Source organism: Crocodylus porosus, unplaced genomic scaffold (genome assembly GCF_001723895.1).
Source record: "Crocodylus porosus isolate Cpor-Errol unplaced genomic scaffold, CroPor_comp1, whole genome shotgun sequence".
Lineage (NCBI taxonomy): Eukaryota > Metazoa > Chordata > Crocodylia > Crocodylidae > Crocodylus > Crocodylus porosus.
The window spans coordinates 19,141,389-19,153,334 of record NW_017728914.1 but is presented as its reverse complement, the minus strand read 5'-3'; the positions used below and the strand labels follow the sequence as shown (position 1 = coordinate 19,153,334).

The 11,946-nt window shown below is 52.7% G+C and overlaps 1 long non-coding RNA gene across 1 annotated transcript in view; it reads left to right on the top strand.

The window, feature by feature from the left end:
* Positions 1-10,928, top strand: part of LOC109309997 — a 17,680-nt gene extending 6,752 nt beyond the window's left edge. The window contains exon 2 of the long non-coding RNA XR_002101109.1: positions 10,268-10,928. This is a non-coding gene — a long non-coding RNA (uncharacterized LOC109309997). The remainder of the gene's footprint in view (positions 1-10,267) is intronic.
* Positions 10,929-11,946: the final 1,018 nt, after the last annotated feature.

Sequence of the window (11,946 nt, the reverse complement as noted above, 5' to 3'; positions counted from 1 at the left end):
TGGGCAGGGGGCTGGACTCGATGATCTCCCGAGGTCCCTTCCAGCCCTGATGTCTATGAAATCTATGATATGCTGACATATGGGTGCTTAATTTATGTCCACATTATGCACGTGAATTTGTAGACAGGAGCATGGTCCTTTGACTATACGAGGCTTTCTAGGCCTGTGTCTAGGTATGTGCAGGAGAGTTGCGTGTGTATGTGATTGTGTGTATTCAGATCTCACCATGCTGCTGTGTGTATTGATAAGCTTTTGTGTGCATCTGCCTGCTTATATGTTTATGGCCCTGAATGTTGGTGCACATTAGCCTGTGTGTATGTGGTCTGTCCCCATCATATGTAAATATCTTTGGGCATTGGTGTTCGTACACATACCTCATATGTAGCTATTAATGTGTGTGTCTGGGTGAACTAACCTGTTCTTTTCTCTCTTCATTTTCATTTTGAAGATGCTGATTTAACTACTGCTGGTATTAAGGATTGGATATGGTCTTCTTTAGCCCTTCAGTAGTATTCAAGCATCAAAGAGCAATGCTGTGTAGCAGCTACCAACCCAAGCTCTGGAAACCTACTGACACCAGTTCTGCTGGGTTGTTGGTTTTGTGCACTGGACAGCACCTGGCTAGATCAAGCTTTGTTAGTTCCCCTTTACTCCCAGGCAGTTGGTCTGGGGAATTCAACGCCTCCTGTTTAAAGAGGCCTGATCAGGAAATGCAGTTTTTAACAAATGAGCCAGTTCAGAACGTTGGCGTTGTCAGTATCCTCTTTAAAAGACATCTGTGCTGGCTCTCGGCTGCAGGGGCTCACATTACAGCTTTGCTGTCTGTCTTAGCTGGATGCTAATACCAGGCACTTAGGCCCTAATGCTGCTGACTCTCGCACATGGGTTTAACTGACTTCCTCGGGACCACTTCCACTACTGAAGTTTCAGCCTGTGCTTACACGTTTGCAGGGTCACAGACATTTATCCCAGCTAGAACCTGTGCTGAGGGCAATGAGCGAGCGTATTTTCTGTGAGTGAGGCTTAGCCTTTCCAGATGTTGTTCCTTGACACATGGCAGCTGGCTGGAGAGGCAGGGCTGTCAGCAGCAAGCCTGTCCATCAGACTGAAGTCTGGTCCTGCAGTGAGCAGCTCTTTCTGTGGAACTGGCCACAGGCGCTGGGCCCAGGCGGTTGCTCGGAGGTCTCCAGGGGGCCAGATTCTTTCCCTAGGACTGAGCTGTCAGTTCTCAGCTTTTTGCAGAATAGGTTCTAGTGTGAACCTTCCCCAGGCCAGTCTCCTTCCTCAGCTGTGTGTTTCATCCTGCTCTTCCCTGCTGCTCCTTCCCAGTTCCAACCCTGCTTCTTTCTTGGGCTGATTCTGCTCCTTTTCTGACACTTCTCTGTGCCTCTTCTCAGAGCTTCTTGGAGCCAAACAGCAGCTGAACAGCCATGTGAGCCCTAACTTTTTGTTGCAAGTGGGAGGTTTTAGCAAACAGCTCTGCCTTAGGAGCCTTCTGCTTTGCAAGAGCAAGCTCCTTCCTGCCTCAGTTAATTCCCAGTACCACCTTGAACCCTTAGATCCCTGGTTTGGTAGAAATCCCATCAACTTGGAAAGCATAACCCATTAGAAACCACTGCACATGCGTCTGCTACTGGGAGTCCTTGTTAGTGAAGGGTGTCTTGGCTTTCCATTCGCTCAGGTTTGGTGTTCAGCTTTCCGTTGCCACTGGAGAGTCCAGCTGGACCCTAGTCCATCAACAAGTGTAGTGTCTGCGCAGTGTCCCCAGATGACATGGGGCTCTGCACAGGACCCAGAGCAGGGCTGGAGTTGGCTTCTCCCTTGTTATAAAGACCCTTCCTGTAGGTATAGAGATAGGGAGGGAGGGAAAAAAAAAAACCTCTGCCATTTTAAAAGGAATCATTTTAACTTAATAGAGTCAGGCCTTGCTCTTTGTGGAGGATCAATCACAAAGAATCAAACTAAGCTGAAGCTGCCATTTCCAAGAGCTTCCCCTGCTTTGGGTCAGGGGAATGAATGTTTATGAATGAGCTGCCCTAGCCTGAGTGTTCAATAACTCACTGCCTGACCTGGAAGACATTGCAGAGGGGAGCAGACCACACACCTCCTAACAAATTAGCTTGCGAGGTAAAATAACAAGCTTCCCTGGGACCCACAGCAGACAGCTGGAGGCTTTTGCGTTCAGAGCCTCGGCATGTGGAGATGTGGGAGGGGGGAGCTGGTGGAGTCTGAGTCATGTTTTCATTTGAGAGGGATGGAAATGGGAGAAGGAGCTCGCCCTTGGTTCCCTGCGCTTGGAGTGCTTCCCCAGGTGTCGGTATGCACTCCCTTTTGGTGTTCAAGGTCTTAGGTTCACCTTCTGCCATGGGCAGAGCTCCTTTGAGGCATAACAGTGTGCTATGAAGATATTTGTAGTGATGTCAGCTCCTGCTGTTTTGGGGGGTTTCTTTGTGCCCGGTTCCTGGATCTGAGAGACACTTCAGTTGTGAAAAAAACCTAAACTGTGAGCCAAGGGCATCCTGAAGACTCAGAACCAGAAGGTGGAGAGAAGGCCCCCAATCCATGGTTTTTAATGAAAAAAAACAAACTTGGGTTTTTAGATGTGACTTGTTTTCTGGCTTCCTGCTGTCGGCGATCATATACTGTGTCCGGGGCTCTCTGTGGTTGCAGCCCAGGTGCAGAAGATAGGCTCTGGGCTCAGGTCTGCTGCAAAAGCAACACCTCTTCTTTTCTGGTGTCCCCGTTGCCCTTGACAGAGTCCCCAGAGCAGGCAGGCAATGCTGGGAAAGCCCCTGAGCCACAGTGCTCTGAGCTAGTAAGCACCCTGCCCACCAGGGAAGTGGTTCGCTCCTGAAATCCAGGCTCTCCCTGGACATGCTGGCCCTGCCAGTGCGGAGACATGCAAGAGAAGAACTGCTCATGATAAGTGTAATGAGCACCAGCCTCATCCTTGACAGGGACCTTTGACTGGATCTTGCTTTGTTCTCTCTCCCTCCCTGTGATAGACTGGCCCAGTCCCGCTCAGACACAGCTCCAGCAGTAACAGGCATTATTATCCCCACCTCAGGGTAGAGCATCCTGCTCTTCCCACCTTGACTGTTCGGTGACAGCCCCACTGAGTGGCTTAGCAGTCGTCAAGGCTGAGCTGTGCTCTGACCTCATGGCAAGGGCTGGGCAGAGGCCGGCAGATCTGCAGGACGGGCTGGCAGAGCTGCTTTCCTCCAGCTGAGGTTTCTTCACATAGAGAGCACGGGGCTTTATTTTCAGTGCTGAGCCTGGGCTGGACCCCACAGCAGCTCCCACCAGCAGCTGCACATTAGTTGCATCAGGCCTCAGCCATCCCCATGCAGCAGGATATCAATAGCCATGGATTTTATCAGAGTGACTTTGACCTCCTGAATGGACCTCCTGGGACTCTCCCTTCTGCCTTTCTGAGCCTCTTCTTCCCCCTCCAGTCCTTCCTGTGAGATGGATCTAGCCACCAGAAGGACTGGCTCCGGCCAGCTCGCTGCCGTCACAGCCGTTCCCTTGGGAATTCTCCCTCCCAGTGATTTCCTCTGTACCAAGAATGTGACGTGTAAACAGAGCAGGAAGTGCTGATCTCGGAGCCCCCAGCTCACACGCCCCAAGAGCCCTCGGGCCAGGTGGGGGTGGATTGGGAAGGGGGCAGCACGCGCATTGCCTTAAGCCTTGATCCACTCAGGGGCTAAAGCTTTTTAAAATCCCCGTTGCAGAGCTAAGTTTCCCCTAAGGTTTTGCCCTCTAGCACCTATGGGGGGCTGTACTGAGCACAGGTTATGTGCTGGCACGGCGAGAGAAGTGAGGGGACACAGACTGGGCAGAAAGGAAGCAGAGTGGGAAACGGTGGGGTGGGGTGGGGCTCATCTGGGCTGGGAGACGAGGGAAAGGCGGGGAGGCAGGGAGCAAGGGAAACAGGCTGACTGGAGGTGGGAGTGGGTTTATGGGCGACAGTGTCACACTGCAGCGAATTGGTGGCTGCACTTTGGGAATCACCCCCTGGCTTTGAGCAGGGCATGTATCCTGTTTGCTGTTATTCCTGCCCTTCCTTGGTAGGCCCCAAACATCAAACCGAAAAATGGGACCCATCCGGGAGAGATGGCATATTCCCTCGTGCCCCACTCCCAACCTCTCTGACTTGCCCCAGTGAGAGGTCTTTCTCCAAGCTGAGTTGGGTCCTGGTAGGCTAAGATTTAGGGACAAAGGCCACCTTTCCCTCGAAATGCACGCCTTCAAAATTTTGGGTTTTGTCTTCACCATGCCCATCCCTCAAAGCTGCAAGTGCCTGTGGACACCCAGCTACTGCCTGCTGGTGCTGTTCCCCTCCCTGCACTCACCAGTACCCTCACTGATGCATTTCTCTACTTTGCCATAAGGGAGGCACCATTTTCCCGTATGTACCTTTAGCCCTGCAGGTGACATCTCTGCACCTTTCTTTCTGTGTGTCATTCTTAGCAGGGGCAGGGCTTACATTGGTGTAATAAGCATCGTGCCAGCGTAAAAAACATAGCAGATAGATTATGTGAAACCCTATGCCAAGGTCACTTCATTCAGTCTGTTGGGAGCTACCGCTGACAGCATTGGGGGTAAAACTCTACCCTGATAGTTGCCCAGGATGGGGCATCTGTCTACACTCACTTTGGGTAGCTGTTTGCCCTGCCACTTACTGGTGAGAAAAGTCTTCGCCAGCTCCAAACCCAGTGTCATTTACACAGGTGCCTGTAGTCATCTGTCTGTGCCCGAGGACTTTGGCTGGTCCAGAACTCTTTGCTAATCTACAAAATTAGCTAATTAAGGGGCATGAAGCTACTTTTTTGTAGAGCTGCTCATCAGGCCTGGGCTCTGGCTGACTCCTAGAGAGCATGGGCTCCAACATGTAAATATACTTCATTATTAGCAGCAAATATTTTTCTGTCAGAAGGCCCTGACTGGGGTCCCCAGTGTGCTGGACGTGAGACGGGCCTAGGAGAAAGACAGCCTTTGCCCTAGTGAGCCTACACTCCATCACACACAGAGGACATGCATGCATGTATGTGTTTCATGAGCACACCACAACAAACCTCCCATTACAAACATGTGTGTGCATACTTGTGCACACGCATATACAGTTCTTTCTGTGGCCTGCTCTTAGGAAGCTCTTGCAAGGCAAATGCCTTTGGCCCTGACCCCCAGGGAGCCCAGTTTTGAAGCCTGGGCACCAGTTCAGGGCATTTGGAGGAGCAGTGCTGTGTGTGTGTGTGTGTGTGTGAAGAGATGGTGTTGTGTGCCTTGGAAGGAGCAAGAGGCATTTCCCAGCCACTGCTTCTAGCTGCCTCAGCACCCCGTCCCCTGTGCGCTGATCTCCACTTCTCAGACCTGCTCTTTGTTCCTGGGATTACAATTTATCCCAGCAAAGCTCCTCTGCGAGGGAGGCTCAACAGCAAAGGCCCAGCGCTGTGTCGCCTGGGCCCCCTTGGCTCACCCCCAGCGCGGGAGAGCTGGGCTGTTCCACTCCAAATCGGCCTTTTTGACCATAAAAGGGCAGGCATTTCTCAGACCCCATCGAGGATGGGAAAGGAAAGGCAGAGCTATTTATAGTGAGCATCAGGGCCCAGGTTTGAACTTGGGGTTAATCAGCCTGCAGTCAGATTGGGATCTTGCTCTCTCGCTCCATGTTCTCAGAAGCCTTTGATTTAAAAGGGGAGTGGGGGCAGATGTGAGGGAAATGCCCTTCCACAACCCTGTTCCCAGACACCCCCAGGGGCAGCGGTGGGGTCAGCAGCAAGGCTGGAGTGTTTCTCAGCGTGTGTAGGTCCTGCAGAAATCCCGGATCTCTTTGTACGAAGCCCAGAATGTCTTTTTATGGGCTAGGCTGAGAGAGAGCGAGCTGAGCTGGGAGAGCCTGCCAGCAAGACCGCCTTCGCCTCCTGCTTGCCAGCTGCGCTCTGGGAAAGTTGCTGGTTCCAGAGGCTGTTTTCTCTGGTTGGTGCAGCCAGGGTGGCTGGGCAGGCAAGGGGCACCTGGTACCAAGTTTTCCACAGACAAAAAGGGTCCTCCATCACTAAGCTCCTTTTGCCTGGCCCTGCATGGGGGGTGGAGGTGGGGGTGACCTAGGCTCAGTCTCCTGACTGCAGTATCAGAGGGTGTTTTGCAGACTCTGTGTCATCCCACTGGCATTAGCAATGACTCCAAGTGAAGAGATATTCCAAAGGGAAACAACCTGGCCTTTCAAAAATGCTCTCACAAAAGAGAACTTCTTTGGCTACCACAAAAGGGAATGGGCAAGGCAAACAGTACTGATGCCTGGCTCTTCTGAGTCCCCCTGACGGACCCATAGTTTTAAAAACCCGGGGTCACTTTTCCATAGAATCCCACGGCCTTGGGATCAGGCGTACGAGGGCAATGGGCATGGCCCGGAGAGACAGCCATTCCCGAAAACAAAAGCCACTTTTGCTGATGAAAGCGATCGAACAAAGGACTCCAGCTGGCCCTGCAGCTCTGCTCTGGGTGAGTCTTCTGCCTCAGTGATCCCATCTGTGTCAGGGCTAGCCAGCTCCTCAGAAGTGTCTAAGTACTGAACTCTCCTTTATTTCAATGTGCTCAAGTGCCTTTGAGGATCAGGCCCAATACTACCTATGCACCTTGCTAAGAGGAGCAGAGGGAGGAGCGTCACAGGACCGTTACAGTGTTCTCAGATGCTGGTGTTGTCCGTTCCTGTCATGATGGAGCAGCACAGCTCGGTCACCCTCTCCCCACAATCAAAGCAGATGAGACACCCCAAAATATCCCTAGGGAGTGTATCCACACGGATCTTGAAAAGGGCTTCTAAAAAGAAAAAAAAAGACGCAGGAAAGAAGCAGGGCATTTCCTCACAGCCTACACCCTGGCACTGACAGAGTGGGGTCTGCCCCACATCATGAGCACCCTGCTGTTGTCTGTCAAGTGCCACCATTGTATCATTCATGGTAGAGTCCTTAAGGCACCACAGAGATGGACCTGGGGAGGGACCCTCAACCCAGAGGCCTGTCCACTCTCACCCAATTTGTAACCTGTCTACAGCGAGCCTTGGATGTGATGAATCACTGATGATGTACACGGTCAGCGCTTCTACACGTGACGACTATGGCTAGGCTCAGTGCTCTGCTTACCTTGCAAGTCCTTCTAGCCTGGAAAGCTCCCTCACCTGGGTCTATGTCTGTATCTAAGACAGGAATAAGTGTGTTTGCTCTGCCAGAAAGGGCCTTACTCTTCTCTGGTGCCACTCCGGTGTCAGCGGTGGCTGATGAGGAGACATGGGGTCTCAAGCTGATAAGCATTTGCTGCTCTGCCCTGTAGGAGAGAACCTGTAGGTCTCATATTCTGGCCTGAGACCTTGCTGATTGGGATGGCCTTGGCCTTGTACCTGAGTTGGGGCCAGCAGGGAAAGTGGAAGAACCTCCTGGCCTGCACCTCACCTCCCTGCAGAGAGGCACAAGGGAGAAAAATGAGTATCTGAGAGAAGATGGCAAGGGGAGGCCCAGGCATGTCTTCCACTTCATGCCTCTCCTCAGCGACTGGGGAGCTCTAAGTGGAGTGATGAGGGGTGGGAATCCTCCCTTCCTGCAGCACTGTCCCCTCCGGCGCGGGGGGGAGACGGTTCCCAGCAGATGTTCCACTTCCCGGCTCCGCCGGACCCGCGGCCCTCCGCATTCCAGGAGCGCTCTGTTGCATTTCATCGACCGCCGTCCCCTCCCTGGGGACAGCAGCTGGGACCTCGCTGCCCTGGGCTCAGGATGACGAGAACGCTCTGCCATGGCTTTTCCCACCGAATCGCTTGGGCCAGGCCAAAAGCCGCAGTGGGAGGAGAGAGATGGGTGGCTGCTGAGAGGCTTTCCTGCTAGCTGGACTTCGAGCATCCTCTGGGCATTGGCGCACGGTGGAAGCACAGTTCCTACCGTCTCTTTGGGGGCCTATGCATGTGCCCCAGGATGGATAGGGGGTGTTTTAATTAGAGTGGCTCTCAGAAGCAGCTCTAATTAAAATGCCTGCAGCGTCTAGTTTATTCAGCATCCTCCATTTCAAAATGGCAGCGGGGGCACTTTAACTAAAGCTTGTTCAGTGGCTTTAGTCAAAGTGCCACCACCACCATTTTGAAATGTGGGCCGCTTGTGTACAAGACACTGCAGCACGCTGGAGCGTTCTGAGTAGAGTTCATAGAAAAAGTATCCTTTGTGCTTTTCATGGCTCGCTTGGCCTGCATGGGCCATCTCAGGGCGGGGACAGGAAGGATGTGCTTTCCCCGGCTACATGGGCCCTGTTGGTTGGCCCAGGGTTGGTTGTGAGTGCTGGGCCCACCAGACACGGAGATCCTTCGCAAGCACTGGGGCTTGGCTGGCTGGCTGGCTGGCTGGCATGCATGCTACTGTGGGGCTGTGCTCAAATGATGGCTTATTGAAGCTTGTCCCTGCACATGGAGCAATTAGTATTATGGTGAGGGGCAGAGGTGCCTCAGTGTTAAGACATTTCATTTGAAAACCAACAGGAGGGATCTCATGTGCTGTACTTTGGCTGCGAGGCCTGGTGAGCACAGCAGCGTCCCCTGCTCTGCTGTGGGGGAAAGCAAAAGGAAATGAAGGAAAACATCTTCTGAGGGGCACGGGGAGCTCAGGGACTGGAGTCCAGGTTACTGGTTGATACCCCATTTCTCAGGGTGGCCCCGGGAGAAAATCTGTGGCTCTGCCACATCAGGCCTCAGCCAGCTGCTTCCCCCTCACCTGGTTCGTCATCTTCCTTAGCCTGTTTGTTCTTCTGCCCTGGTCCTTCTGAGCTGAGCTGATCCTTTCTTCTTTCCTTTTAAACTGAAGTGGGGATCAGAGGTAGCATCTATGTGTGTATGCACTGGTGTGTACTGTGAATGTGGGCGAGTCAGCAACTACAATGTGCATTTATATTGTGTACAAGTACCTGTTGGCACATACGCTATGGATGTACATACTGGTGCACACATAAATGAGTGTGGGAATGTACCATGAGTATATGCATGTACTTTGCATGTGTGTTTATATGTCACTGTTTAGAGCGTGTGTTTATGCTTCGTGTTGGTATGCTAGCATATATGTGTGCATGACCACTGGAGTGTATTGATACATGCAGGGGGAGGCATGAGGACATACCCAGTGTATGAGTGGTGTAAGTCTGTATGTGCAGTGGTAAGTAGGTCGTGTGGGAGGTGTGCATACAGCTGTTACATATGTGTGGACATTGTGCGGGTGTTACTATATGCAGTGAGGGGGGACCCTGTAAACTGGGGGGGGGGGTCTCTTGTCCAGAATGGCTGTTTCCTATGTGTGCTGCTGTTGCATTTCCAGCCTTTGGGGAACAGCAGAGCAAACTTCCCTGGGCCCTTAAGTCAGCCTCTCAGAGATGCACCCAAGGCCAGAGCAGCTCCCCTTAACACATCCCAGCCAGCAGCACCATCTTCTTCCCAGACTGGACTGGAGATCCAGACCTGGTCCTGGACCTCCCAGATCTAACGATAACCTGCTGTTTGTCCTCCTCCTCTTTGAGGATGCCAAGATGCTGAGTGAATGGTTTCACCTCCCAGCCCCCTGGGAGCCTGGCCAGTGTCCCACAACCAATGCCCAGGTTGCTGAAACAGAGGTACAGGAGTCGCAGGTGACCTGCCCAAGCTATTCAATGAGTCAGAGGCCAAGCTAAGCACAGAACCAGCTCCCTGTCTGCTCCTCCAAGTACTGGACCAGCCCTACGCTCACATGGAGACTGGCCAAAGCCTCATAGTCTTATTCTTTTGTGTGGTCCCCCTCTGTCTCCTTGGGGGAGCCCTAGCCAGCCCCACTCTCTTGTTTCAGGTGATGCCATCCTACCATGCCTGGTTCCATCCGTTCTGTCACTCTCACTATTGGCCTGGGACCCCCCCACCGCGCCCTGGGACCCACTGCCCCAGGTGCTGTACAGACACAGAGCAGGGAACCAGGCCTGCCCCAGAGATCTGCCAGTCTAAGAATTGATTGGAAAAATGATTCCCCCTCACTACCGAGGAAAGCTCCTGTTCCCTCAGACTTTTCCCTGGAGTCACCCTTTACTCACTGTATTGCCCAGCCAGCCCACAAGGCTGCAAATTGCAATAAAAGGCCAAAGACTTGAGAAGCAGCCCAACTCCTGGCACTTACGAGTGCCAGCTGGCTTAGTGTTGTTGTCTAGGTGGAGAGCCTGTGCGATGGGGCTCCTTCCTGGCGGCTACTGATGTCCGGTTTCTTTTTCTCCCTTGCAGGCTTAGCCACTGGGGCTGCAGAGACAAAGAGGCCATGCAGATGACAGCTTTGGGGAAGCCGCTTCTGGAGGCTGCCTGGAGGGGCAACCAAACAGCCACATTACGAGGCACAGCCCCTGTGTGACTGATGACAGGCAGATGTAGCCTGCCAGGCCAACTTGACATGGTGATTTCCCATTACAGCACCAGCACTGGGCAAAGCACACATTGCCCACTGCCAGCCACATTCATGCTCCTTGGACAGACAGACACACACATGTACACACTTACACTTAGAGGCAAACAACAAGCACCTCTTCACATGAACCAGTGGACATACACACGCACACGCAGAAGCACCATTACCAGCCTGTGGATTTGCTCTTTAGATCATGAGACTTTACTGACCTCACTGGAAGGCAAAGTCTGTTGTTTCCATGCTTATAGCCCGTTCCTCACTGTGTGTGCCTAGGCCCAGTCACACGTCCTTATGAGAGCTTAGCCCAAAGCTGAATCTGTCTGCTCCCCTTGGGTCTGAGCTCAGAGCTCAAGTCTGCAGTGAAGCCCTGACCAGCCTTTCCCAAATGCTGGGAAAGACTCATCCAGCTCTGGGTCCTGGGGCTTTTGTTCTGTTCAAGCTATCTAGTCCCTGCATGATGCAACAAACCAACATGGGTAGGCACAGTGGTGTGAAGCGGGGCATTGCTGTATGCCAGGGAGATCTGTGGGGTGATATCATCCAGTACAGAGAGGCGACTGGAAGGGCATTTTCCTCCCCAACCCAGATACTTGGTGCAGTCTGGTTAGACACTAACAGAGATTGTGTGGCGGCTCTGTGTGTGGGCAGGTGAATGAGGATGTGGTGTTGACACACTCAGGTAAGCATGAAAAGGTTATGAATATTTATTCACTGCCTAATAGGAAGGTTGGCTTCCTCCTAGGCAGAGCAGAGCAGTTTCAATGGGAGGCCTGTCGATGTTTGCTTAGGCATTACCATTGCGCATTGCCTGAAGCTCCATCCTTCCAAACCAGCCTCTGCCCCCCCCCACTCAGCACCAGGCGCTGCTCCCTGTCTTGCAGCTCCCGTATGCTGTTTGGCCGCATTGTCGTAGTACAGTTTACTCTAGTGAGCTGACGCATTTCCTGATGGCTGTTGCTTGTGTTCTGAGTAAATCTGTTTCCCTACTGCACAGCAGGTGGGAGCTGCATCCCCCACCCCAGCACCGACTGGCCTTGTATCATAGCGTATGGTGAAGGTTTGCTGGGAGTCTCAGATGGTCTGAGTCTTAAGTCTGGCCTGGAAGAGGTGCGTATGATGGCAGAGCTGGGACCTGATGGAGTACCTGGGGGGTAGGAGACCCAGGGGATCCCTCTGCATCTGCTGTTCTCCCTGCCGGCCAAGGGCAAGAGGACTGTGGCATGAACAACTGGAAGCCTAGCTGCATAGGTGTCAGAGGTACCAGAGCCTTGGTGGAGTCTCCTCCTTGATTCCCTCTTGCTCCTCTCTGGCAGGAATTGCTTAGATCACAGCAGTTGTTCTGCCTGTCTCTGACTCATTACAGCTCCTTTCCAAACTTGGCCTTGGCATGCTGCTTGTTTGCCTAGCTGTTTCTGGGCTTGGAGATAATGTTGTGGTTGTAAATGGTTCGAAAAGCCTTCTCTTTTGAGTGACTTGTTCAAGCCATGCCAAGGCTGAGGCT